The 27,444-nt window shown below is 44.3% G+C and overlaps 1 protein-coding gene across 5 annotated transcripts in view; it reads right to left on the reverse strand.

The window, feature by feature from the left end:
• Positions 1–23,705, reverse strand: part of ZNF512 (zinc finger protein 512) — a 62,540-nt gene extending 38,835 nt beyond the window's left edge. For 3 of the 5 annotated variants that reach the window (XM_054023493.1, XM_054023495.1, XM_054023490.1), the window contains exons 1-4: positions 23,656–23,705; positions 9,672–9,722; positions 9,257–9,312; positions 2,683–2,803 (exon numbers count right to left, since the gene is read on the reverse strand). The gene's annotated coding sequence lies outside the window, so the exon portion shown is untranslated. Of the gene's footprint in view, positions 1–2,682; positions 2,804–9,256; positions 9,313–9,671; positions 9,723–20,378; positions 20,421–23,655 lie in introns of those variants that run through there. The other 2 variants (XM_054023492.1, XM_054023491.1) reach the window with 2 other exon arrangements.
• Positions 23,706–27,444: the final 3,739 nt, after the last annotated feature.

Consider the following 27,444-nt stretch of genomic DNA (forward strand, 5'->3'; position numbering starts at 1 on the left):
CCCCCAAGAAGTACAGTCAAAATTTAATTGATGCATTATTTTTTTAACAAGCATCATCAGCATGGAAGCATGTCCCCTGGAATGGTGACCGAAGCATGAAGGGGCATACGAATGTTTAGCATATCTGGCATGTAAATACCTTGCAATGCCAGCTATGAAAGTGCCATGCAAACACCTGTTCTCACTTTCAGGTGACACTGTAAATAAGAAGCAGGCAGCAGTATCTCCCGTCAATGTAAACAAACTTGTTTGTCTTAGCAATTAGCAGAATACGAAGTAGGACTGAGTGGACTTGTAGGCTCTAAAGTTTTACACAGTTTTGTTTTTGAGTGCAGTTATGTAACCAAAAAATAAATAAATCTGCATTTGTAAGTTACATTTTTACGATAAAAAGATTGCACTTCAGTACTTGTATGAGGTGAATTGAAAAATACTATATCTTTTGTTTATCATTTTTACAGTGCATATTTGTAATAACAAATATAAAGTGAGCACCGTGCACTTTGTATGCTGTGTTGTAATTGAAATCAATATTGAAAATGTAGAAAAACATCCAAAAATATTTAATAAATTTCAATTGGTATTCTATTGTTATAAAGTGCGATTAATTTTTTTTTAGTGAATCGCGTGAGTTAACTGCGATTAATTGACAGATTATTGAATTGCCTATACACCAATGCTAGGAGCCTGGGTAACAAACAAGAGGAATAGGAATTTCTCATTCATGAACATAAATTTTATCTGGTTGGTAGTTGTGAAACATGGTGGGATGATTCCCATGATTGGAATGTTAAAAATCAAAGGTTACAACCTATTTAGGAAAATCGAGTGGGCAAAAGTGGAGGGGGAGTGGCACTATGTCCAAAATGGCATTACCTCTTTCCTATCACTGATAACCAGGAAGAAAATTATCTTGAATATTTACAAATCAATGTCCTAACAGATAGAGCACAAGATGGGGTATTGATCTGTGTCTGCTACAGACCACCAAATCACGCTAATGAACAGGATGAGTGGCTCCTATAATGTGTAGGAAAAAATTGCTGTGTGATCCTGGAATACTTCAGTATGAGTAATGTATGCTGGAGGTCTCATGATGCCAGTATTAAAACATCCTTGGTATATTGCAGGTAAATTTCCTAACTCAGAAAGCATTACATCCAACATGAAAGCAGTCTATACGAGACCTCATCTTGACAGATAAAGAGGAATTTTTAGTTCTGTGATCAGTTAGCAGTAACTTCAGTACAATCATGACTTGATCACATTTATATTCTGTTTGCACACTAAAGTCGAGGCCAATGATATACTTGGGGCTTTAAAAGGACCAACTTCACAAAGCTGAAAACAATTATGAGCCAAATCAACTGGGAGGAAGAATTTAATCAAAAAATGTGACTGATCATTTGGAATTGTTTAAGAACACTTTATTAGATGCTCAAAAAGCTACAACTGAGGAAGAAGGCTGGATTGGTTAAAAAACTAATTTGGTTTAGAAGGGAAGTAAAGACAGCTATATATAATATATATAAACAAATGGAAGAAAGGGGAATGAATATAAATGAATATAAATAGCAATGAATATAAATCAGAAACTAGGAATTGTAGAAACTTGATAAGGGAAGCAAAGGGACACAAGGAGAACTCTATGGCCAGCAGAATTAAGAACAAGAAGGATTTTTTAAAGTATATTGTTGAAAAAAGAATCCTAACAAGGCATTACTGGTTGGAAATGATAGAATCATCAAATATAATGCAGAAAAGGAAGAAGTATTCGGTAAATGTTTCTGCTCTATTTGGATAAAAAAAACAAAAACAAAAAAAACCACCAGATATCATATTATATAACACTTTCTATTCCATTGGTATCTCAGGAGGGTGTTAAACAGCAGCTACTGAAGTCAGACATTTTAAAATCAGTAGGTCTGGATAACTTGCATCCAAGAGTTTTAAAAGAGCTAACTGAGGAGCTTACCGGATCATTAATGTTGATTTTCAATAAGTCTTGGAACAGCAGTGAAGTTCCAGAAGATTGGCTTTCTTCCAGTATTTTTAAGAGAGATGACTGGGTGATTATAGGCCTGCTAGTCTGACATGGATCCCAGGCAAGATAATGGAGTGGCTGATATGGGACTCAATTAATAAACAATTAAAGGAGGGTAATATATCCCTATCAATATGGATTTATGGAAAACAGATCCTGTCAAACTATATATTAGTGAGATTACAAATTTGGTTGATAAAGGTAATAGTATTGATGTACTATAGATTTCTGTAAGGTATTTGACTTGGTACTCAACACATTTTGAATAAAAAACTGACAAGATAAAACTAACATGGCACATATTAATGGATTAAAAGCTGGCTGAGATGTCTCAAAATGTAACTGTAAATAGGTAATCATCATCAAATGGGTGTGGTGTCTACTGCGGTACCACAGGGACCTATTCTTGGCCCTATTCTATTTAACATTTTTGTAAATGACCTCGAAGAAGGCATAAAATTAGCACTGAAAGTTTGCAGATAACAAATTGCAGGAGTGATAAATAAGGAAGAGGATAGGTCACTGACAGAGAGCAATCTGTATCGGTTGGTAAACTGGGTGCCAGCAAACAATATGCATTTTAATATGGCTAACCGTAATGTATACATCTAGGAGCAAAGAATGGAGGCCATACTTACAGGATGGGAGACTCTATCCTGAGAAGCAGTGACTCTGAAAACGATTTGGGGGTCCTGGTGGATAGTCAGGTGAACATGAGATCCCCAGTGTGGTACTGTGGCCAAAACAGCTAATGCAATCCTGAAATGCACAAATTAGATAATCTTCAGTAGGAGCAAAGATGTTATTTTAACTCTGTATTTGGCAACCACTGCTCTAATACTGTATCAAGGTCTAGTGTCCACAATTCAAGAAGGATATTGATCAATTGTAGAGGGTTCAGAGAAGAGCCATGAGAACGATTAAAGGTTTAGAAAATAAGCCTTATAGTGATAGACTCAAGGAACTCAATCTACTTAACTTAAAAAGAAAATGTTAAGGGGTGACTTGACTATACTCTTTAAGTACCTATACGTGGAACAATTGGAGAAAGGTATAGCAGGACGTTGAAGCTAGACAAATTCAGACTGCAAATAAGGTGTAAAAGCTGAACAGTGAGAGCAATTCCATTGGAACAACTTACCAAAGGTCATGCTGGTTGTCTAAGGGTATGTCTACACTATGAAATTAGTTCGAATTTATAGAAGCCGGTTTTATTGAAATCGGTTGTATACAGCCGATTGTGTGTGTCCACACATAAAATGCTCTAGGTGCTCTAGTCGGTGGACTGCGTACACAGTACGAGGCTAGCGTCGACTTCCGGAGCATTGCACTATGGGTAGCTATCCCACAGCTATCCCACAGTTCCTGCAGTCTCCGCCGCCCCTTGGAATTCTGGGTTGAGATCCCAATGCCCGGATGATGCAAAACAGTGTCGCGGGCGGTTCTGGGTACATGTCGTCAGGCCCTCCCCCCCCCCCCCCCCGTCACAGCAACGGCAGACAATAGATTCGCGCCTTTTTACCTGGGTTACCTGTGCAGACAACATACCACGGCAAGCATGGAGCCCGCTCAGCTCAGCTGAGCTCACCGTCACCATATGTCCTCTGGGTGCCGGCAGACGTGGGACTGCATTGCTACACAGCAGCAGCTGCTAACTGCCTTTTGGCGGTAGACGGTGCAGTAGACTGGTAGCCTTCATCGGCGATCTGGGTGCTGGCAGCCGTGGGGCTGCATTGCACCAGCCCCTTGCCTTTTGGCAGTAGATGGTGTATTACGACTGTTAGCCGTCCTATTACAAGTTGGGTCATCGCACATTAGCAGAGTCTTCCCCGAGCAGCAGATTGTGCAATAGGCCTGAAGACCATCGTCATACACTAACTGCCAAGCGCCCAGTATTTGCTGCCAAGCACCCAGAAAGATGCCGAGGGCTATCAGTCACGCTGCACCGTCGTCTTAAGATGTAAAAAATAGATTTGCTCTGTATTCATTTGCTTCCCCCTCCCTCCGTCAAATCAACGGCCTGTTAAACCCAGGGTTTTCAGTTTAATCTTTGGGGGGACCATTCTGTGTGACAGTTGTTTGTGTTTCTCCCTGATGCACAGCCACCGTTCTTGATTTTAATTCCCTGTACCTGTACGCCATGTCGTCACTCGGCCCGCCCTCCCTCCTTCCCCTAGTCCGTCAGATACTACTTTCGCGCCTTTTCTTTGAATTCTGGGTTGAGATCCCAATGCCCGGATGATGCAAAACAGTGTCGCGGGCGGTTCTGGGTACATGTCGTCAGGCCCCTCCCCTCTCGTCACAGCAACGGCAGACAATAGATTCGCGCCTTTTTACCTGGGTTACCTGTGCAGACAACATACCACGGCAAGCATGGAGCCCGCTCAGCTCAGCTGAGCTCACCGTCACCATATGTCCTCTGGGTGCCGGCAGACGTGGGACTGCATTGCTACACAGCAGCAGCTGCTAACTGCCTTTTGGCGGTAGACGGTGTAGCATGAGTGATAGCCGTGGGGCTGGCAGCCATAGGGCTGCATTGCACCAGCCCCTTGCCCTTTGGTAGGCGACGGTATATTATGACTGGTACCCATCGTCGTCGTACTGGAATGGCTGTCAATCATGGCCACCTGGGCAGACATGCTACTGTTTCGATGATGATGGCTACCAGTCGTAATATACTATTTTCTGCCAATTGCCCAGTATTGTCTATTAAGCACCCAGAAGAGGCCGAGGGCGATGCTGGGTGCTGGCGGACGTGGGGCTGGCAGACGTGGGGCTGCATTGCTACACAGCAGCAGCCCCTTGCCTTTTGGCAGACGATGGTATATTATGATTGGTATCCATCATCATCATACTGGAGAGGCTATCACTCATGCTGCACCGTTGGCTGCCAGCTTAAGATGTAAAAAATAGATTTGTTCTGTATTCATTTGCTTCCCCTTCCTCCGTGAAATCAACGGCCTGGTAAGCCCAGGGTTTTCAGTTTAATCTTTGGTGGGGCCATTCTGTGTGACAGTTGTTTGTGTTTCTCCCTGTACCTGTACGCCATGTTGTCACTCGGCCCTCCCTCCCTCCTTCCTTCTCCTGGTCCATCAGATACTAGTTTCGCGCCTTTTTTCTGACCAGGCGCTATAGCTAGCACTGGGATCATGGAGCCCGCTCAGATCACCGCAGCAATTATGAGCACTATGAACACCACGCGCATTGTCCTGGAGTATATGCAGAGCCAGGACATGCCAAGGCGAAACCCGGACCAGCCGAGGAGGCGATTGCAGCACGGCGACGAGAGTGATGAGGAAATTGACATGGCCATAGACCTCTCACAAGGCACAGGCCCCAGCAATGTGGAAATCATGGTGTCACTGGGGCAGGTTCATGCCGTGGAACGCCGATTCTGGGCCCGGGAAACAAGCACAGACTGGTGGGACCGCATCGTGCTGCAGGTATGGGACGATTCCCAGTGGCTGCGAAACTTTCGCATGCGTAAGGGCACTTTCATGGAACTTTGTGACTTGCTTTCCCCTGCCCTGAAACGCCAGGATACCAAGATGAGAGCAGCCCTCACAGTTGAGAAGCGAGTGGCGATAGCCCTGTGGAAGCTTGCAACGCCAGACAGCTACCGGTCAGTCGGGAATCAATTTGGAGTGGGCAAATCTACGGTGGGGGCTGCTGTGATCCAATTTGCCAGGGCAATGAAAGACCTGGTGATATCAAGGGTAGTGACTCTGGGCAACGTGCAGTCAATAGTGGATGGTTTTGCTGAAATGGGATTCCCAAACTGTGGCGGGGCCATAGACGGAACCCATATCCCTATCTTGGCACCGGAGCACCAAGCCACCGACTACGTAAACCACAAGGGGTACTTTTCAATGCTGCTGCAAGCCCTGGTGGATCACAAGGGACGTTTCACCAACATCAACATGGGATGGCCGGGAAAGGTACATGATGCTCGTGTCTTCAGGAACTCTGCTCTGTTTCGAAAGCTGGAGGAAGGGACTTTCTTCCCGGACCAGAAAGTAACCGTTGGGGATGTTGAAATGCCTATCGTGATCCTTGGGGACCCAGCCTACCCCTTAATGCCATGGCTCATGAAGCCGTACACAGGCAGCCTGGACAGGAGTCAGGACCTGTTCAACTACAGGCTGAGCAAGTGCCGAATGGTGGTGGAATGTGCATTTGGACGTTTAAAAGCACGCTGGCGCAGCTTACTGACTTGCTCAGACCTCAGCGAAAAGAATATCCCCATTGTTATTGCTGCTTGCTGTGCGCTCCACAATATCTGTGAGAGTAAGGGGGAGACCTTTATGGTGGGGTGGGAGGTTGAGGCAACTCGCCTGGACGCTGATTACGCGCAGCCAGACACCAGGGCACGGTGCGCATCAGAGAAGCTTTGAAAACGAGTTTTGTGACTGGCCAGGCTACTGTGTGAAACTTCTGTTTGTTTCTCCTTGATGAACCCTTCAAACCCTCCCCCCCCCCCCCGACCCGGTTCACTCTACTTCCCTGTAAACCAACCACCCCACCCCACCCTCCCCTCCCCAATTCGAGCACCGCTTGCAGAGGCAATAAAGTCATTGTTTTTTCACATTCATGCATTCTTTATTAGTTCCTCACAGAAGTAGGGGGATAATTGCCAAGGTAGCCTGGGATGGGTGGGGGAGGAGGGATGGAAAAGGACACACTGCATTTTAAAACTTTAACTCTTATTGAAGGCCAGCCTTCTGATGCTTGGGCGATCATCTGGGGTGGAGTGACTGGGTGGACAGAGGCCCCCGCACCGTGTTCTTGGGCGTCTTGGTGAGGAGGCTATGGAACTTGGGGAGGAGGGCTGTTGGTTACACAGGGGCTGTAGCGGCGGTCTCTGCTCCTGCTGCCTTTCCTGCAGCTCAACCATACGCTTGAGCATATCAGTTTGATGCTCCAGCAGACGGAACATTGACTCTTGCTGTCTGTCTGCAAGCTGACGCCACCTATCGTCTTCAGCCCGCCACTTGCTCTTTTCATCCCGCCATTCAGCCCGCCACCTCTCCTCTCGTTCATATTGTGCTTTTCTCATGTCCGACATTGACTGCCTCCACGCATTCTGCTGTGCTCTATCAGCGTGGGAGGACATCTGCAGCTCCGTGAACATATCGTCCCTCGTCCTACGTTTTCTCTTTCTAATGTTCACTAGCCTCTGCGAAGGAGAAACATTTGAAGCTGGTGGAGGAGAAGGGAGAGGTGGTTAAAAAAGACACATTTTAGAGAACAATGGGTATACTCTTTCATTACAAGGTCGCATATTTCGGCTTGCAGGCAGCCATGGTAGGCCACAGTGTTTTGGCTTTTTTAACCTTCTTAACATGCGGGAAAGGTTTCAAACAGCAGCGCATTTCCCATATCAAGGATGAATTGGGTTGTCCATTTAAAATGGGTTTTCAATGTAAAAGGAGGGGCTGCAGTTTCCCGGTTAACATGCGGCACAAACACAAGTAAACCACACCCCCCCCCCCCCCCCCCCCACACACACACACGATTCTCTGGGATGATCACTTAACCACGCGGTGGAGGGGAGGGGTGAACAGCGGGGAACATTTCTGTTCAGAAGAGCAGGAACGGGCGCCTCTGAATGTCCCCTTAATAAAATCACCCCATTTCAACCAGGTGACCGTGAATGATATCACTCTCCTGAGGATAACAAAGAGAGATAAGGAATGGATATTGTCTGCATGCCAGCAAACACCGGGACCATACGCTGCCATGCTTTGTTATGCAATGATTCCAGACTACGTGCTACTGGCCTGGCGTGGTAAAGTGTCCTACCATGGCGGACGGGATAAGGCAGCCCTCCCCAGAAACCTTTTGCAAACGCTTTGGGAGTACATAAAGGAGAGCTTTCTGGAGATGTCCCTGGAGGATTTCCGCTCCATCCCCATACACGTTAACAGACTTTTCCAGTAGATGTACTGGCCGCGATTGCCAGGGCAAATTAATCATTAAACATGCTTGCTTTTAAACCATGTGTAATGTTTACAAATATTTACAAAGATACACTCACCAGAGGTCTCCTGTGTGCCCTGAGGGTCTTGGGTGAGTTCGGGGGTTACTGGTTCCAGGTCCAGGGTCACAAACATATCCTGGCTGTGGGGAAACCAGTTTCTCCGCTTCCTTGCTGCTGTGAGCTACCTACAGTACCTCCATCCTCATCTTCCTCGTTCCCCGAACCGTCTTCCCTGTGTGTTTCTCCAGTGAGAGAGTCATAGCACACGGTTGGGGTAGTGGTGGCTGCACCCCCTAAGGTCGCATGCAGCTCCGCGTAGTAGCGGCAAGTTTGCGGCTCTGCCCCGGACCTTCCATTTGCTTCTCTGGCTTTGTTGGGCTTTGACTTTGGCTTCTCTGCCCCGGGTGTTGGGGTTCAGGCTTTGGCCCCTCAACCCAGGGCGGTGGGGCTCAGGCTTTGCCCCCGCCCCGGGGTCGTGTAGTAATTTTTGTCATCAGAAGAGGGTTGTGGTGTAATTAAGTTTGAGAACCGATGCTCTAGTCTGACCTTCTGTTCAACACACACCACAGAACTTCCCCAAAATAATTCTTAGAGCATATATTTTAGAAAAAATGTTTAATCTTGATTTTAAAATTGTTAGTGATGGAGAATTCACCACAACGCTTGGTAAGTTGTTCCAGTGGTTAATTACTTTCACCATTAAAAATGAACATCTTATTTCCAGCCTGTCTCTGCTAGACCGAAGAGCCCATTATTAAATATTTGTTCCCCATGTAGGTACTTATAGACTGGGATCAAGTCACCTCTTAAATCTTCCCTTTGCTAAACTAAATAGATTGAGCTCTTTAAGCCTATCACTATGAGGTCGGTTTTCTAATCCTTCAGTTATTCTTTGTTGCTCTTCTCTGCAGTTTATCAACATCCTTCTTGAATTATGGACACCAGAACTGGAAACAGTATTCCAGCAGCAGTTGCACAAGTACCAAATACAGAGGTAAAATAACCTCTCTACTCCTAAAGAATCCCCTGAAACAAAATCTTACAATTAATGGGGTATGGTGACCACTGTGAGCCAGCTTAATCCAGGCCCAAGATAAACTATGGAAAATGTGCCATTTATATAGCCCTTAAGGTTAAGGACATTGTTAAAAGGAGGGGATGGAACTCTGCAGTGAGAATTTCTCAACTTTGTTCCTTGTTTTTAGCCAGATTTCAAAGAAACGTATGCATACTTTTTGTTTTCCAGAGATCTCTTGATCTTCTATTGTCTGTGCCCAGGTCCTGTATCCTAGCAAAACAGAAAGAGGAACAATTCAGGATAGTACCATAAGGATTTTTCTTCTTGTGTTAGTTTTTCAGTTCACATAATAAACTGCACCTTATTAATCTCGGTCATATCACTTATGAAGGGGAAGCGCTGTCTTCTTCAGTGAAAAAGTTATTGTCCCCGCCTCAAACCCGGGTGAACTTGTAAAGGAATTAGAATAGGGACCAACCCATGCAATGGGAAATCTAATCCCTTCTCTTGCACTGGGGCACAATGAAGTTTTCATTATCCCAAGCCGTTCATTCCCAATAGAGGAGTGACTAAACTCAGCCTAGACTCTGTCACTTGATGGCAATTGCATCAGATCCCCAGCAACTCACCAAGTTGGGACAGCACTTAAGACATCAAGGTGATGGGAATTCATATGGCACCTAAAAGAGAATAAGGACCTCAGCTGCACACCATTAGTCCCACCCAAAGTCTCATTTTCCACCTCCCTCCTCAGTAACATCTCAGGCCTAACTAAGTTTCAATATCAAGCAGCCAGCACAACCCTTTTTCAATAGCCCTCTGTGCTTCAGGCTTGGGAACCCGGAGTGTATAGCTTTCCTGTTCTAAATGGGCTGGACATCTACATCTTCACAGCATTATAACATTGAAGATATGGATGGCACTGTGTTGAGAAAAGCTACACCAGTGGTTCCCCAAATCCAGTGCCTAGTAAAGATATGATTGACTCGGGTAACAGAACAGCTCTGGTCCACGGTGAGAGGTCAAGTTCTATCATGGATTAGAAACTGGCTAAGAGACAGAAAACAAAGAGAAGGGCTAAATTGTCAATTTTCTTCATGGCAAAAGGTTAACAGCAGGTGCCACAAAGTTCCCTTTCAAGGATGGGGCTTGCTTAATGTATTAATTATCTGGAGGAGGGGGCTAGTAGGGAGGTGACAAAATTTGCAGATGACACAAATTATGTTGACTGGTCAGAGATAGAGGCAATGGGGAGAAACTTCAGAGGGATCCTAACAAACCTTGGGTAAATGAGCAGCACGATGGCAAACAAATGTCAATGAATGTTGATAAATGCAAAGATATGCACAATGGAAGGAATAATTCACTATTCACATATACTACTGACTTCTAAATGTACTGTACAAGCGAGAAAGATCTGTGGATCACTGTGGGCAGAACCAGTCAAACAAAAAAACAAAACAAAACAAAAAAAAGAAAAAAATTTGAACGCTTAAGGAATAGGATGGTGAAAAAAAGTTATAATTACGGCTGTCAATTAATCGCAGTTAACTCACGCGATTAACTCAAAAAAATTAATCGCAATTAATCGCACAGTTAAACAATAGAATACCAAATATTTAATTTCAATTGTGGATGTTTTTCTACATGTTCAAATATATTGATTTCTATTACAAAACAGAATACAGCGTACAGTGCTCATTTTATATTATTTTTGATTACAAATATTTGGACTGTAAAAACAAACCAAAAAAAAAAAAAAAAAAGTATTTTTCAGTTCATCTCATACAAGTACTGTAGTGCAATCTCTATCCTGAAAGTGTAACTTACAAATGTAGATATTTCTGTGTTACATAACTGCACTCAAAAACAAAACACGCCCCTTCATGCTTCAGCCACCATTCCAGAGGACATATTTCCATGCTGATGATGCTCGTTAAAAAAATAATGTGTTAATTAAATTTGTGACTGAACTCCTTGGGGGAGAATTGTATGTCCCCTGCTCTGTTTTACCCACATTCTGCATATATTTCATGTTATAGCAGTCTTGGATGATGACCCAGCACATGTTGTTTGATTTACGAACACGATCACTGCAGATTTGACAAATGCAAAGAAGGTACCTGTGATGTTCCCCTCTGGTGTTATCTAGACGAGTGATCTGCTAGGTCACTCCAATCCTTGACTCTGGGAACCAGCCTTACCCTGCTCTGCTGTGAGAACCCCCACTCCTGGGCTGTTCACGCACAGCCTCTGGCGTGTAAGCTGCTCCCAGCTACTTGCAACCGAATGACACTAGCCAATATCTCCAGTCCCAGAGACAACCCTAGGAACCTCCATTTTGCAGTGTCCAGTTATGCCCCCTGGACGCTGCAAGCTTATATGACTTTGTCAATTTAACAGAAATTGATATGTACCAGGCTTGTTATCCCAAGGGGAGCCTCTGACACACTTCAAACCAAACGCACTGCTTTGGGTAGAATAAACAAATTTATTAACTATAAAAGATAGATTTTAAGTGATTATAAGTCAAAACACAAGTTAGATTTGGTCAAATGAAATAAAAGCAAAACGCATTCCAAGCTGATCTTAACATATTCAATGCCCTTACAAACTTAGATGCCTCTCACCACAGGCTGGATGGTTGCTCTTCAGCCAGGTTCTCCCCTTTGATCAGCACTTCAGTCGCTTGGTGGTGGTGTCTGTAGATGTAGGTGGAAGAGAGAGAGCTTGGCAAATGTCTCTCCCTTTTACCATGTCCTTTCTTCCCTCTTTGCTTTGCCTCCCACCCTCCCACCTTCAGAGTCAGGTGAGCATTACCTCATCGCAGTTCCAAACTGACTAAAGGAAGGGGTGTGACTCCCTTGAGAGTCTAACAGATTCTTTTGTTGCTGCCTAGAACATCACCCTTTGTTCCTGTGTGGTTGGGATGGGAGGTGCGAACTACCTTTCTGGTCTTGGAGAGGTTTTTGCCTGGGCTTATTTTAAGCCATGGGGATATATTTTCAGCCTCATAACAACATACATGAAATTATAACCTATAACATCACTATAACAACAATGCTCAGTGCATCATGAGCCTTTCAAAGACACCCCACATGACAAACTTTGCATTGGATGCCACACAATCATTTTACAAGGATGAACATGGGGGTGCTGGGTGTCCCCCCAAGTTATAGAGCATCCCAGTACCAATGTGAGATTTCTAAAAATAGCTACAGCACTTGACCAAGGTTTAAGAATCTGAAGTGCCATCCAAAATCTGAGAGGGATGAAGTGTGATGCACGCTTTCAGAAGTCTTAAAAGAGTGACACTCAGATGTGGAAACTACAGAACCCGAACGACCAAATAAGAAAATCAACCTTCTGCTGGTGGCATCTGACTCAAATGATGAAAATGAACATGCATCGGTCCACTCTGCCTTGGTTCGTTATCAAGCAGAACCCGTCATCAGCATGATGCATATCCTCTGGAATGGTGGTTGAAGCATGAAGGGACATATGAATTTTTAGCGCATCTGGCATGTAAATATCTTGCAACACTGGTAACAGTGCCATGCGAACACCTGTACTCACTTTCAGATGACATTGTAAACAAGAAGTGGGCAGCATTATCTATTGCAAATGAAACCAAACTTGTTTGTCTGAGCAATTGGCTGAAGTAGGACCGAGTGGACTTGTAGGCTCTAAAGTTTTACATTGTACAAAAAAAAACCTGCATTCAAAAATAAAACATAATTCAACATTTGTAAGTTCAACTTTCATGATAAAGAGATTGCACTACAGTATTTGTATTAGGTGAATTGAAATATACGATTTCTTTTGTTTTTTTACAGTGAAAATATTTGTAATCAAAAATAAATATAAAGTGAGCACTTTTTTCAGAGTAACAGCCGTGTTAGTCTGTATCCGCAAAAAGAAGAACAGGAGTACTTGTGGCACCTTAGAGACTAACAAATTTATTAGAGCATAAGCTTTCGTGGACTGTGAGCACTGTACACTTTGTATTCTATGTTGTAATTGAAATTGATATATTTGAAAATGTAAAAACCATCCTTCTATTATTGTTTAGCAATGCAATTAATCGTGATTAATTGTTTTAAACGCTTGACAGCCCTAGTTATAATGGCACTATTAGAGAGACAAGATGAGTGAGGTAACATCTTTTACTGGACCAACTTCTATTGGTGAGAAAGAGAAGCTTTCGAGCCCACTTTATCTCTTGAATATCCTGGCATCAACATGGCTACAACTACGCTGCATTCAATAATGGCATTATATAAGTCAGAGGCTCTCCCTCACTGGGTATATGATGTTCAGTTCTGGTGGCCACCCAATCTACTTCTGTATGACGAGAGATTGAAAAGATTGGACTGTTTAGTTTAGTGAGGTGACAGAAGAGCAGGGATATGATAGCAGGATAAAAAAAAAAAAAAAAAAAGACAGGCCCAGAGAAGTTGGATTCAATGTTCCTACTTACCCTCTCAATAAAAGAGCAGGGGGACAACCAACAAAATTGAAAGACATTATATTTAAAACTGATAAAAGAAAATATATTTTTACACAATGCATAACCAACCTGTGGATCTCAATGCCACTACACATTATTGAGGCCAAGAGCTTAGCATGATTCCCAAAAGGACTGGATAGTTATATGGACAATAAGACAACTTTACTTAGTTATTGCAGGCAATACAGTATTTGCATTACTGTACACTTCTATTTTTTAAAAACTTTCTTTCAACCTATAAAGCCTCTTACAGGCTGCAGTACCACACAAATGTGAAAGAAAAAAAATACTGCTGTAGGTGAGTTTCTATTAGCAGAGATAGTTTCACTGTGGGTATGTCTTCACTGCAGAGTTTACTTGAGTTATACACTCAAGTTACATTTCTCAAGTTAGTCAAGTTCAAGAGGCCACAGTGTGAAATAACATTTGAGCTACTGTGTCCACAGTGCCGTTGTACTCACCCTCATGTAACACTAAGACATCTGGGGACACATCCCACGGTTCTCTGCATTGCAGTAAGATGAGTTGCTCTATGAATTCTTCCCCAATAAATTGCAAAGAAGCTGTCTGTCTTCACAGGGGGAACTTTGGGACAGCATTGGAGGACTAATGGCACTCAAGTGGAGCTAGCCTATGTCCACAATACAGCAGTCATATTAGCAGCTGACAAGTGGCACTAACTCAAGCTTTACCTTATACCAACAGACAAACCAACCAATTTGAATCTAAAGCACCACCACACTCAAGTTAATAAGTTGTGTGGATGGAACTTGAGTTGGGGGTAACTCAAATTAACTTTGCTGTGAAGAAACCCAATGGCACAGTGATCACTAAAGGCTTCTGGCTCAATGTTGTCAGAAATGATGTTACAAACACACAAAAGCTTCCATTATGCCAACAAGAAGCAGGCACATGAAAGACAGTATTCCCATTCCAGGGCCATAACCCTTTTAAAGAGACAATACACAAATTCAGGCACAGGATGGGATACTGATTGAACAGTGACATTTTACATATAACTTATGGGTCCCCTGAATACCAGGGTGGATAAAAATCCATGTTTAAAAAAAAAAGGTTTTTTTGATAAAATGCTTTTTGAGGAAAAAACCCATCTAAAGATAGTTTCAATTAAAATACATTATAGCTCAAAGATATCTCATCATGGAATAGGGATTATACATTCTAATTCTATAGTATGAGAATATATTCATGTAATGTTTAAGAGAAGTTTTATAAACAATTTCCAATCGTTCATGCATTAGGGACCCAATTTTATGGGGTTCCATAGGCTTCTGTATAGATTATTTAAGTTAATCTTTTTATCTACCCAATGGGACTCAGTGCTCAGTCCAGAAGATACCATCCCACAGTATTCTTGCCGGCAAGTTAAAGAAGTATGGGCTGCATGAATGGACTATCAGGTGGATAGAAAGCTGGCTAGTTAGTCAGGCTCAACAGGTAGTGATCAATGGCTCCATGTCTAGTTAGCAGCTGGTATCAAGAGGAGTGCCCCAAGGGTCAGTCCTGGGGCCGGTTTTGTTCAATATCTTCATTAATGATCTGAAGGATGGTGTGGACTACACTTTCAGCAAGTTTGCAGATGACACTAAACTGGGAGGAGTGGTAGATATGCTGGAGGGTAGGGATAGGATACAAAGCTAGACAAATTAGAGGATTGGGCCAAAAGAAATCTGATGAAGTTCAACAAGGACAAGTGCAGAGTCCTACACTTAGGACAGAAGAATCCCATGCACTGCTACAGACTAGGGACCGAGTGGCTAGGCAGCAGTTCTGCAGAAAAGGACCTAGGGGTCACAGTGGACGAGAAGCTGGATATGAGTCAACAGTATGCCCTTGTTGCCAAGAAGGCTAACAGCATTTTGGGCTGTATAAGTAGGAGCATTGCCAGCAGATCGAGGGACGTGATCATTCCCCTCTATTCGACATTGGTGAGGCCTCACCTGGAGTACTGTGTCCAGTTTTGGGCCCCACACTACAAGGAGGATGTGGAAAAATTGGAAAGAGTCCAACGGAGGGCAACAAAAATGATTAGGGGGCTGGAGCAAATGACCTATGAGGTGAGGCTGAGGGAACTGGGATTGTTTAGTCTGCAGAAGAGAAGAATGAGGGGGGATTTGATAGCTGCTTTCAACTACCTGAAAGGGGGGTTCTAAAGAGGATGGATCTAGACTGTTCTCAGTGGTACCAGATGACAGAACAAGGAGTAATGGTCTCAAGTTGTAGTGGTGGAGGTTTAGGTTGAATATTAGGAAAAACTTTTCACTAGGAGGGTGGTGAAGCACTGGAATGGGTTACCTAAGGAGGTGGTGGAATCTCCTTAGAGATTTCTAAGGTCAGGCTTGACAAAGCCCTGGCTGGGATGATTTATTTGGGGATTGGTCCTGCTTTGGGCAGGAGGTAGGATTAGATGACCTCCTGAGGTCCCTTCCAACCCTGATATTCTATGATCAGAGCTGCTTAGTTTTGCAGTTCTCAAACTGTCACATAGCCACAGTATATTACCTGTAGCAAAAAGGAAAAAAAAAAAAAAAAATTTGTCATCCAGAAACAACCATAGATAAATTTGTGATAAGGACCAGCAGATTACAAAAAGAGGTAATTGATGAAAAAATTGCCCGGTTTCTTTATGCAACAAATTCTCCTTTGCGTATGATTAAGAACCCACACTTCATTAACATGGTTCAGTCATTAAGACCAGGATACAGTCCACCCAACAGAGCTGATGTTGCAGGCAAGTTGCTGGATAAAGTGTATGAAAGAGAAATTGAGCAGTGTGCAAACGGTTTAGAGGGTAAAATTGTTAACCTGAGTCTTGATGGGTGGAGCAATGTCCACAATGATCCTGTTCTATGTGCTTCTGTGACAACAGAAGAAGGGAATGTCTTCCTTACAGAAACAATTAATACATCAGGAAATGCACACACAGCAGAATACTTACAAGAAGTAGCAGTAAAAGCTATAACAAACTGAAAAAAAAAATGCAAATGTCTAGTATGCAGCTTGGTCACAGACAATGCTTCAAATGTATCCAAGATGAGAAGAAATTTAGAGTCCCAAGCTAATAAAATACGGTTGCAGTTCTCATTTGATGCACCTCCTAGTCAAAGACTTCAGCGTTCCAGAAATAAAGGCTAATGTTGTTGAAATTGCAAAATACTACTGTAACAACCACTTTGCAGCAGCTGCTCTGAAAAAAGTGGGAGGAACCAAGCTAACTCTCCCACAAGACGTGCAATGGAACTCAGTAGTGGACTGTTCTGAGCACTATATGAAGAACTGGCCTAATCAGATGACAGTCTGAACAAAATCATGAAAAAATAGATGGGACTGTCTGTTAGGGGGCTTATTCCTTCACCCTCTCACTTCCCTGGTCCTTCTCGCATGAACAGAGAGCAATAATACCTGAAGTCCAAAGGCGCAAACAATTCCATGTTTATTGGGGTGAACTTCCAGCAAGCATGATTCCAGTTTCCTTCCTCAATGTCCCCATTCCCAGCTCTGACACCACAGAGCCATCCCTGTTCCCCTTCCCCCCCTTAGCAAAGCATGATTCCAATTTCCCCACCCCCAGTCCCCATTCCCCACCCTTACTTCCTGATTGACTGCAGACTATATAGTAAAACTTGAGTTGTGCTTAGCTATACCTTAACCAATCATTTTACTGAAATTTAACTAACCAATCCTAACATACTGTAACATGGTTATTTAACCAATTATATTTCACCACCTTAATTGGTTTACACCCAACAATATTAATTATACAGCAGACAGAAACAATTACAGAATCAGACAGAAACCATGCAAATAAACATACAAAACAATACAGAAGTGAGGATTTCACAACTACATCTATACAGACATAAGGGTTTTCCAACTGTGTCTATTGATAAGTGAGTTCTTACCAGACAGAAAACTATCAACCTAAGTTTCCTTTTACATCTTCTAGGCCCTTCCCTTTCTCTGGAGGTGATAGGAATATCAGGACAGGATTCAAGTATCAGAGGGGTAGCCGTGTTAGTCTGAATCTGTAAAAAGCAACAGAGGGTCCTGTGGCACCTTTAAGACTAACAGAAGTATTGGGAGCATAAGCTTTCGTGGGTAAGAACCTCACTTCTTCAGATGCAAGTAATGGAAATTTTCAGAGGCAGGTATAAATCAGTATGGAGATAACGAGGTTAGTTCAATCAGGGAGGGCGAGGTGCTCTGCTAGCAGTTGAGGTGTGAACACCAAGGGACAGGGTTGTATTCCTAACAGCCCAATAGCACCTTATTTCCATCTGACTAGTTTGGGATGTGAGGATGTGACCTTTCACTTCTCAGCTTAGGGCTGCCTCTGCTGCTTCACCAAAGGCCTTACTTAGCCTAAGACCAGAGCCTCAGACTGTCCCAGTACGACAAGGCCCTGACACAGACAGACAGTGATTCTGATTCTCTCTTTTATACCTCTAGAACTAGCTAAGTGATCACAATACACGTAAATTCCTAAAGTATAGGCCTTTACAGACAGGCCTGGATATCTATATCCTAACACTGTCACAGCCAAAATTCTCAACATTGGGCTTAAGAGAAATGTTGAACACCTGCTGAGTACCCTGAAGCCTATTTCTGTAGCCTTGAACAAAATACAGGGAAATAGCTGTTTTATTGTTGATGCTGTTGAAATTTGGAAGGAACTGAGTGAGATCTTTAAAAGAGAAATATGCAATGACAGAGTTAAATTACAAGCATTAAAAAAAATGAATGGGACAAGCACTATCTCCAGCTCATTTTCTTGCAAATATTCTCAATATTCCATACGAGGGTCAACCCTTAACTGCTGAAGGGGAGGAATTGACTATAACATGGACATCCAGGAATCATCCCTCCATAATGCCAACTATAATAAACTTCAGAGCTAAGGGTGAACCATTCAAGGAATATGTGTTTGCTGATGATGTTTTAAGGACAGTCACATCAGTGAACTGGTGGAAGTCCCTTAAGCACTTGGATGCAGAGACTGTTGAAGTGATAATCTCACTTTTAACCAAATTAAGAAATCGTTTGGGTCCTGAAAAAGCAGGAAAGCTTGTTTTTCTTTTCCAGATTATGAACAAACAGGAAAATGAAGGTGAAGACGACTGAGTTAGCTGCAGAAGCCAATATTTTAGGTTTCTTATGTTGACCTGGCTGACATAGTCGATTTAATTTTTGTTTTTGTTTTTTAAATATTTCATTTAACTATTTTAGTTAAAAACAATTTCAACAAAAACAAACCTGATTTTAAAAAACTTGGATGTTTAACTAAATTCAAAAATTCATATGTTTGTTTTGTTAAAAGATTATGTTTACTGTTGAAGAAAAAAATCCAGAATACATAATGTTGTTGTTTTCATTAAATATAAGAACATAAGAACGGCCATACTGGATCAGACCAAAGGTCCATCAAGCCCAGTATCCTGTCCTCTGACAGTGGCCAATGGCAAGTGCCCCAAAGGGAATGGACAGACAGGTTATCATCAAGTGATCCATGCAGTCACCCAATCCCAGCTTCTGGCAAAGAAAACAATTTAAATGTCTGTCTGGTAATGTTCTCCTCCTAATACAGCATGGCAAGAAAATCCTCCAAATATTAATGATTAACCTGTTGAATTGGAGATAGTTCACCTCCCAATGACTTCAAAAATACCTGCTTCAATTACCTTTGGTAAATGAAATAACCAATCAATCATTCATTTTCTGATATAGCTGTAAAACTAATCTGAAAAGTTTCCAAAAGTAACCACTTTAAAAGTGTATAGTGTGTACCTTCTAAAAATGAAACCTACATCTATCTCTGAGTTGTGAAGAATATGTATTAAGGTTATAACAACCAACAAGAATGCACTTTTATGTAGAAATCCATGACTAAATCAAGTCTTCCTGACTAGTGATTTAAATCAAATCCACCCTGCTGAACACTGTTTGAACACTTGCAGAAGTATTTGTAATTAACAACACTCAACAATTCCAGTGCTGTTATGTGTCTGATGAGATGTTAATCAAGGCGCTTACAGGTTTCAGAGTAGCAGCCGTGTTAGTCTGTATCCGCAAAAAGAACAGGAGTACTTGTGGCACCTTAGAGACTAACAAATTTATTAGAGCATAAGCTTTCGTGGACTACAGCCCACTTCTTCGGATGCACATGGATAAGGAGGGGTCAGCCTCAGCACCAAATGTCCATGTGTTGTGTGTGGAAAAATGTATTCCTGCTGCTAAAACTCTATTACAGTTTCTATGGGCAGTTAACCAGGTTCAAAAGATCTGAATGAATGCCATTTTGGTTCCACCATACAACTCCCTAAAACCTGTATCTTCAGTTCCAGTCCATGCAGCGCTCTGTCCCTTTCTGAGGTGATCAGTGCGTGGACCTGGCTCTCATGTCACACTCAAGCTCTGTCTAGACTCACATTATTTTGAATGCCCTGCAACATTATATTTGAATGCCTTAACTGTTATTGAAAGAAGTTTAAATGTTATCATCTAGGCAAATGCTCTCCTGGTTCCAGCAGCTCAAAGCATCGGACCAGTCCCTAGCCCAGTCAAGCAAACTTGTGCTAGATCAGTTTCTTAATATAGATTGTTATTATCTATAGTAACATAGTGCCTAGGAGCCCTCCTCGTGGCCCAGGATACCACTGTGCTAGGCCCTGCACAAACACAGAACAAAACGTACTCCCCCACCCCTGAGAGTTTATAATTAACTACAGGGCAAGAGACACCAGATGGACACAGAGCTACTGACGTGGAATCCAAGGGAACGTGATGAGAGGCTGTTGTCTCTATTTACCAGCTTTGCAGTTTGCGCCTTTTCCACCTTCAGAGACAAGCTGCCGCTTTCCCCAGGTAAGTGGGGAACATGGAGACCGGGGAGATGAGTCGGAAACAAGAGGGAGTGTGGGCTATATTGGCAGAGAGAAAGGAGAGTCAGGACAAAACTGGGAGGAAAGATCAAACCAGTATCTTAGATGCCTATATACAAATGCGAGAAGTATGGGGAATAAGCAGGAAGAACTGCAAGTGCTAATAAATAAATACAACTATGACATTGTTGGCATCACTGAAACTTGGTGGGATAATACACATGATTGGAATGTTGGCGTGGATGGGTACAGCTTGCTCAGGAAGAATAGACAGGGGAAAAAGGGAGGAGGTGTTGCCTTATATATTAAAAATGCACACACTTGGACTGAGGTAGAGATGGACATAGGAGACGGAAGTGTTGAGAGTCTCTGGGTTAGGCTAAAAGGGGCAAAAAACAAGGGAGATGTCATGCTAGGCGTCTACTACAGGCCACCTAACCAGGTGGAAGAGGTGGATGAGGCTTTTTTCAAGCAACTAACAAAATCATCCAAAGCCCAAGATTTGGTGGTGATGGGGGACTTCAACTATCCGGATATATGTTGGGAAAATAACACAGCGGGGAACAGACTATCCAACAAATTCTTGGACTGCATTGGAGACAACTTTTTATTTCAGAAGGTTGAAAAAGCTACTAGGGGGGAAGCTGTTCTAGACTTGATTTTAACAAATAGGGAGGAACTCATTGAGAATGTGAAAGTAGAAGGCAGCCTGGGTGAAAGTGATCATGAAATCATAGAGTTTGCAATTCTAAGGAAGGGTAGAAGGGAGAACAGCAAAATAGAGACAATGGATTTCAGGAAGGCAGATTTTGGGAAGCTCAGAGAGCTGATAGGTAAGGTCCCATGGGAATCAAGACTGAGGGAAAAAACAACTGAGGAGAGTTGGCAGTTTTTCAAAGGGACACTATTAAGGGCCCAAAAGCAAGCTATTCCGCTGGTTAGGAAAGATAGAAAATGTGGCAAAAGACCACCTTGGCTTAACCACGAGATCTTGCACGATCTAAAAAATAAAAAGGAGTCATATAAAAAATGGAAACTAGGACAGATTACAAAGGATGAATATAGGCAAACAACACAGGAATGCAGGGGCAAGATTAGAAAGGCAAAGGCACAAAATGAGCTCAAACTAGCTACGGGAATAAAAGGAAACAAGAAGACTTTTTATCAATACATTAGAAGCAAGAGGAAGACCAAAGACAGGGTAGGCCCACTGCTTAGCGAAGAGGGAGAAACAGTAACAGGAAACTTGGAAATGGCAGAGATGCTTAATGACTTCTTTGTTTCGGTCTTCACCAAGAAGTCTGAAGGAATGCCTAACATAGTGAATACTAATGGGAAGGGGGTAGGTTTAGCGGATAAAAAAAAAAAAGAACAAGTTAAAAATCACTTAGAAAAGTTAGATGCCTGCAAGTCACCCGGGCCTGATGAAATGCATCCTAGAATACTCAAGGAGCTAATAGAGGAGGTATCTGAGCCTCTAGCTATTATCTTTGGAAAGTCATGGGAGACGGGAGAGATTCCAGAAGACTGGAAAAGGGCAAATATAGTGCCCATCTATAAAAAGGGAAATAAAAACAACCCAGGTAACTACAGACCAGTTAGTTTAACTTCTGTGCCAGGGAAGATAATGGAGCAAGTAATTAAGGAAATCATCTGCAAACACTTGGAAGGTGGTAAGGTGATAGGGAACAGCCAGCATGGATTTGTGAAGAACAAATCATGTCAAACCAATCTGATAGCTTTCTTTGATAGGATAACGAGCCTTGTGGATAAGGGTGAAGCGGTGGATGTGGTATACCTAGACTTTAGTAAGGCATTTGATACGGTCTCGCATGATATTCTTATCGATAAACTAGGCAAATACAAATTAGATGGGGCTACTATAAGGTGGGTGCATAACTGGCTGGATAACCGTACTCAGAGAGTTGTTATTAATGGTTCCCAATCCTGCTGGAAAGGCGTAACGAGTGGGGTACCGCAGGGGTCTGTTTTGGGACCGGCTCTGTTCAATATCTTCATCAACGACTTAGATATTGGCATAGAAAGTACGCTTATTAAGTTTGCGGATGATACCAAACTGGGAGGGATTGCAACTACTTTGGAGGACAGGGTCATAATTCAAAATGATCTGGACAAATTGGAGAAATGGTCTGAGTTAAACAGGATGAAGTTTAACAAAGACAAATGCAAAGTGCTCCACTTAGGAAGGAAAAATCAATTTCCACACATACAGAATGGGAAAAGACTGTCTAGGCAGGAGTACGGCAGAAAGGGATCTAGGGGTTATAGTGGACCACAAGCTAAATATGAGTCAACAGTGTGATGCTGTTGCAAAAAAAGCAAACATGATTCTGGGATGCATTAACAGGTGTGTTGTGAGCAAGACACGAGAAGTCATTCTTCCGCTCTACTCTGCTCTGGTTAAGCCTCAGCTGGAGTATTGTGTCCAGTTCTGGGCGCCGCATTTTAAAAAAAGATGTGGAGAAATTGGAAAGGGTCCAAAGAAGAGCAACAAGAATGATTAAAGGTCTTGAGAACATGACCTATGAAAGAAGGCTGAAAGAACTGGGTTTGTTTAGTTTGGAAAAGAGAAGACTGAGAGGGGACATGATAGCAGTTTTCAGCTATCTAAAAGGGTGTCATAAGGAGGAGGGAGAGAACTTGTTCACCTTAGCCTCTAAGGATAGAACCAGAAACAATGGGTTTAAACTGCAGCAAGGGAGGTTTAGGTTGGACATTAGGAAAAAGTTCCTAACTGTCAGGGTGGTTAAACACTGGAATAAATTGCCTAGGGAGGTTGTGGAATCTCCATCTCTGGAGATATTTAAGAGGAGGTTAGATAAATGTCTATTAGGGATGGTCTAGGCAGTATTTGGTCCTGCCATGAGGGCAGGGGACTGGACTCGATGACCTCTCGAGGTCCCTTCCAGTCCTATAATCTATGAATCTATGAATTTCCGGCCGAGAACACGCCAGTGACTCGAGCCGGGCGCGCCGGACACGGAGACAGCCCCTGCCCTGGAGAGCTCACAGCCCCGTCTGACACAAGACAAGTCAGCGGGGCACAGAGGGGGAGCTCAGCCAGGCGCTGCCACTTGGCCCCCGGAGCCCCGGACCGGCGCAGAGCACAGCGCGGGGAGAGGGCGGCTGAGCTGCCTGGAGCGGGGAGTGTCCGGGAAGGGGAGGCGAGCAGCAAGCACTTACCGAACAGCCGCCGCTCCGCATGGCGCTTGCCCCACTACCGCCTCATCGCTCTGCGCCACGCACACACATCGGGGATCACCCACGTGACCCAAACAGGCTAGTAGTGACATCATCTTACCGCGCCTCAACCATAGAGTCAAACCCTCCGCCGGAGCAGCCGTTTCCGAGAGTGCCACGCCCCCTCCCACTCTGGCGGACCCGACCCAACCCGCAGGCAGGAGCAGGACGTGTCCTGTGACCGCAGCCCGAGGCGGCGCGGGCCCGGCCGCTTACCCCGTCCTCTGATGCCAGCCCCACAACCCACTCCGTTGGCTCCCCTTGGTGGCATCAAACACTGGCTTCGTACCTTTGCCTTGGGGCCCTTCCTAGCCTAGCCCCAAGAAAACCAGCCTCCTCGGAGTCCCTTCAAAACCCAGCTAGCTGGCCATGCCCAGGCAGGTGGCCAGCTGTGAGCATTGCTCACTGAGCCAAAATTACTATTGGCAGCTGGAGCGGCAGGTGAGGACTGGGTGGCAGGAGTGGGGTTATGGGAGCTGGAGAGAGAGGCTGCCTGTGCAGTCTCCTCCTAATCATGAACTAGGACTGAATCATCTTCTGAGCTATCTGAATCACAAGGTCACCTGTTCCTTCTGGCTCATTTGACTTCTCCCCCTTCCCCAACTAGCTGAAACAAGAAGCTTAGGACATATCTTTTGAGTAGCCATCAAACTGTCACCATAATGGTGCTACATTCCCATTTGTGTCCTTTAGGGTTTGTCTGGCCTAGATTATAAACCCAGAAAGGACCATTGTAATCATAATCATCTAGTTTGATTTAGAAGTGTGTTGTTAGAACACAGAATCATATAGGACTGGAAGGGACCTCAAGAAGTCATTTAATCCAGTCCCCTGCACTCCTGGTAGGACTAAGTATTATCTGGACCAGGGATCTCAAACTCAATTTACCTTAGGGCCAGTGCCAGTCCTCAAATCCTCCCAGCAGGCCAATAATGTCACACATGCCACCCAGAACCTGCCCCCCCAAACTTCACCCCCCACCTGCCTAAGGCTCTGGGATAGGGTGACCAGATGTCCCATTTTTATAAGGGCAGTCCTGTTTTTTGGGACTTTTTCTTATATAGGCACCTATTACCCCCACCTCCGTCCCATTTTTTCCACAGTTGCTATCTGGTTACCCTACTCTGGCAGGGAGTTTGGGTTGGGGAGGAGGTCTGGGGTAGGGGATTGGGGTGCAGGGTTCAGGCTCTGGGAGGGAGTTTGGGTGCAGAAGGGGTGAGAGGTTGGACTCTGGGAGGGAGTTTGGGTACTGGGTGCAGGCTCTGGGCTGGGGCAGGGGGTGCAGGAGGATGGGGTGGGGTTGCAGGCTCTGGGAGGGAGTTTAGGGGTGGGAGGGGTGTAGGTGCTGGGAGGGAGTCTGGGGGTGGGAGGGGACGTGTGGGAAAGGGGAGGGGGTGTAGGCTCTGGGAGGCACGGCTGCCCAGAGGATTCGGGGAGCCTGGGGGCAAAGTAATTTAGGGGGCCTCTTCCATAAAAAAAGTTGCATTATTATAGAATACTATATTCTAATGGGGGCCTCTCCGAGCCCAGGGGCTTGGGGCAAATTGCCCCACTTGCCCTCCCGGGCGGCCCTACTGGGAGGGGGTCAGGGTATGTGGCACTTACCTGGTGCTCCAAGGCAGGGTGGGCCGCGCCCAGGCCTCCACAAGCTGCTGCCCCCAAGCACCACCCCCACAGCTTCCAATTGGCTGCAGAGGTGCTCAGGGCAGGGGCATCGCATAGAGGCACAGCCCTGCCCCAGGGAGAGGCTGGCAGACAGGTGGAGTGAGCAGGCAGAAGCCGCTCAGCTCCACTGCACTGCCGGTGGTGAGTGGGGCCCTGGGCCATTTTAAATCGCTGGGGGGAGTGCCCCGGGGCAGCAGGTGGGGCCAAGGGAGAGATCTGGCCCCCAAATGCTGGAGCCCCGTGGGCCACATTGGGGAGGTTTTCAGGCCGCAGATGGCCTGTGGGCCGGGAGTTTGAGACCTCTGATTTAGACTATCCCTGCTTATCTAATCTGCTCTTAAAAATCTCCAACAATGGAGATTCCACAACCTCTCTAGGCACTTTATTACATTGCTTAACCACTGTGACAGTTAGGAAGTTTTTCCTAGTGTCCAACCTAAAACTCCCATGTTAGCTAATGTGTTATAGAAGGCTAGTTTAATGGTTGAAGCACAAGCCTAAGGTTTGAGAGACTTGGGATCAATTCTCTGCTCCACAGAGACTTCCTGGGTAATCTTGAGCAAGTCACTTAGCCTATCTGTGCCTCAGTTCCCCATTTGTAAATGGGGATAATAATACTTCTCTATTTCATGGTGGTGTTGTGAGGATAAAGATGGTGAAGTTCTCAGATACTGTAAAAATAGGAGCCAGCCATACAAGAACCTTAGAAAAAAGGCTAGTGTAAACAAGGCAGTGAAATTATGGGGTCTAAATGAGTTGTTACCACCCAGGAGAAAGATCTTGGAGTCATTTATGATAGTTCTCTGAAAATATCTGCTCAATATGCAATGGTAGTCAAAAAGCTAACAATCCTAGAAACCATTAGGAAAGAGATAACAAGCCAGAAAATATCATAATGCCACTATATAAATCCACTGTACTCCCACACCTTGAATAAGGCATGCAGTTCTATTTGCCCCATTTCAAAAAAGACATATTAGAACTGGAAAAAGTACAGAGAAGGGGTACAAAAATGATTAGGAGCATAGATCAGCTTCTGTATGAGGAGAGATTAAAAAGACTTGGACTGTTCAGCTTGGAAAAGAGATGACTGAAGTGATATATTATAGAGCTCTATAAAACCATGAATGGTGTGGAGAAAATAAATAAGGAAGTGTTATTTACCCCTTCACATAGCACAAGAACCAGGTGTCACTCAATGAAATGAATAGGCTCGGTTAAAACAAATGGAAGTACTTCTTTACACAACATACAGTCACCCTGTGGAACTCATTGCCAGGAGATGTTGTGAAGGACAAAAGTATAACTGAGTTTAAAAAATAGATAAGTTATAGCGGATAGGTCCAACAATGGCTACTAGCCAAGATGGTCAAGGATGTAATCCATGCTCTGGGTGTCCCTAAACCCCTGACTGCTAGAAGCAGGGACTGGATGATGGGGGTGGATCACTCAATACATTGCCCTGTTCTGTTCACTCCCTCTGAAGTATCTGGCACTGGGCATAGGCATCCTCAGAAGACAGGATTCTGGTCTAGATGGACCATCAGTCTGACCTGGTATGGCCTTTCTTATGTAGATGATCACAATGATCCGTTTTGGCCTTAGAATCTTTGAATGGATTTATCCTTCTCTCCCCTTTCTGCGTTAACTCCTCTCCTCCCGGATCTTTCATGGAATTCCTCCCTCCCTTTCCTCTCACGTCTGCGTTCTCCCCCTTCCCCAACCCCACCTTCCTGTCTTCCCTCTTTCCACAGGTAGCACATACTCAAGGCCAATAAAACCACCATCCCAGGGCCCCAACTACTCATGCACCCGCTGGATGGGTCACCCCACAACTGGCTTCTCGGGGTTCCCCGCCCCCGCCCCATGCAGCACTCATCGCGCTGGGCAGTGCGGGGGTGGGGGAGGAAGCGATGGCGGGGGAGCCACTGTCAATAGGCAGGGGCTGGACCGTGTCGCCCGGGAGTGAGTCACTTTCCTTCCCGAAGCCCGCCCTGGGGCTCACACTCCGCTTCCGCCCGGAAGCGCTTTTCGATCCGCTCCGGAAGCGGAAGGGGCATTAGCAAG

The sequence above is a fragment of the Malaclemys terrapin genome, chromosome 3 (genome assembly GCF_027887155.1).
Source record: "Malaclemys terrapin pileata isolate rMalTer1 chromosome 3, rMalTer1.hap1, whole genome shotgun sequence".
In the NCBI taxonomy this organism is placed as follows: Eukaryota; Metazoa; Chordata; order Testudines; family Emydidae; genus Malaclemys; species Malaclemys terrapin.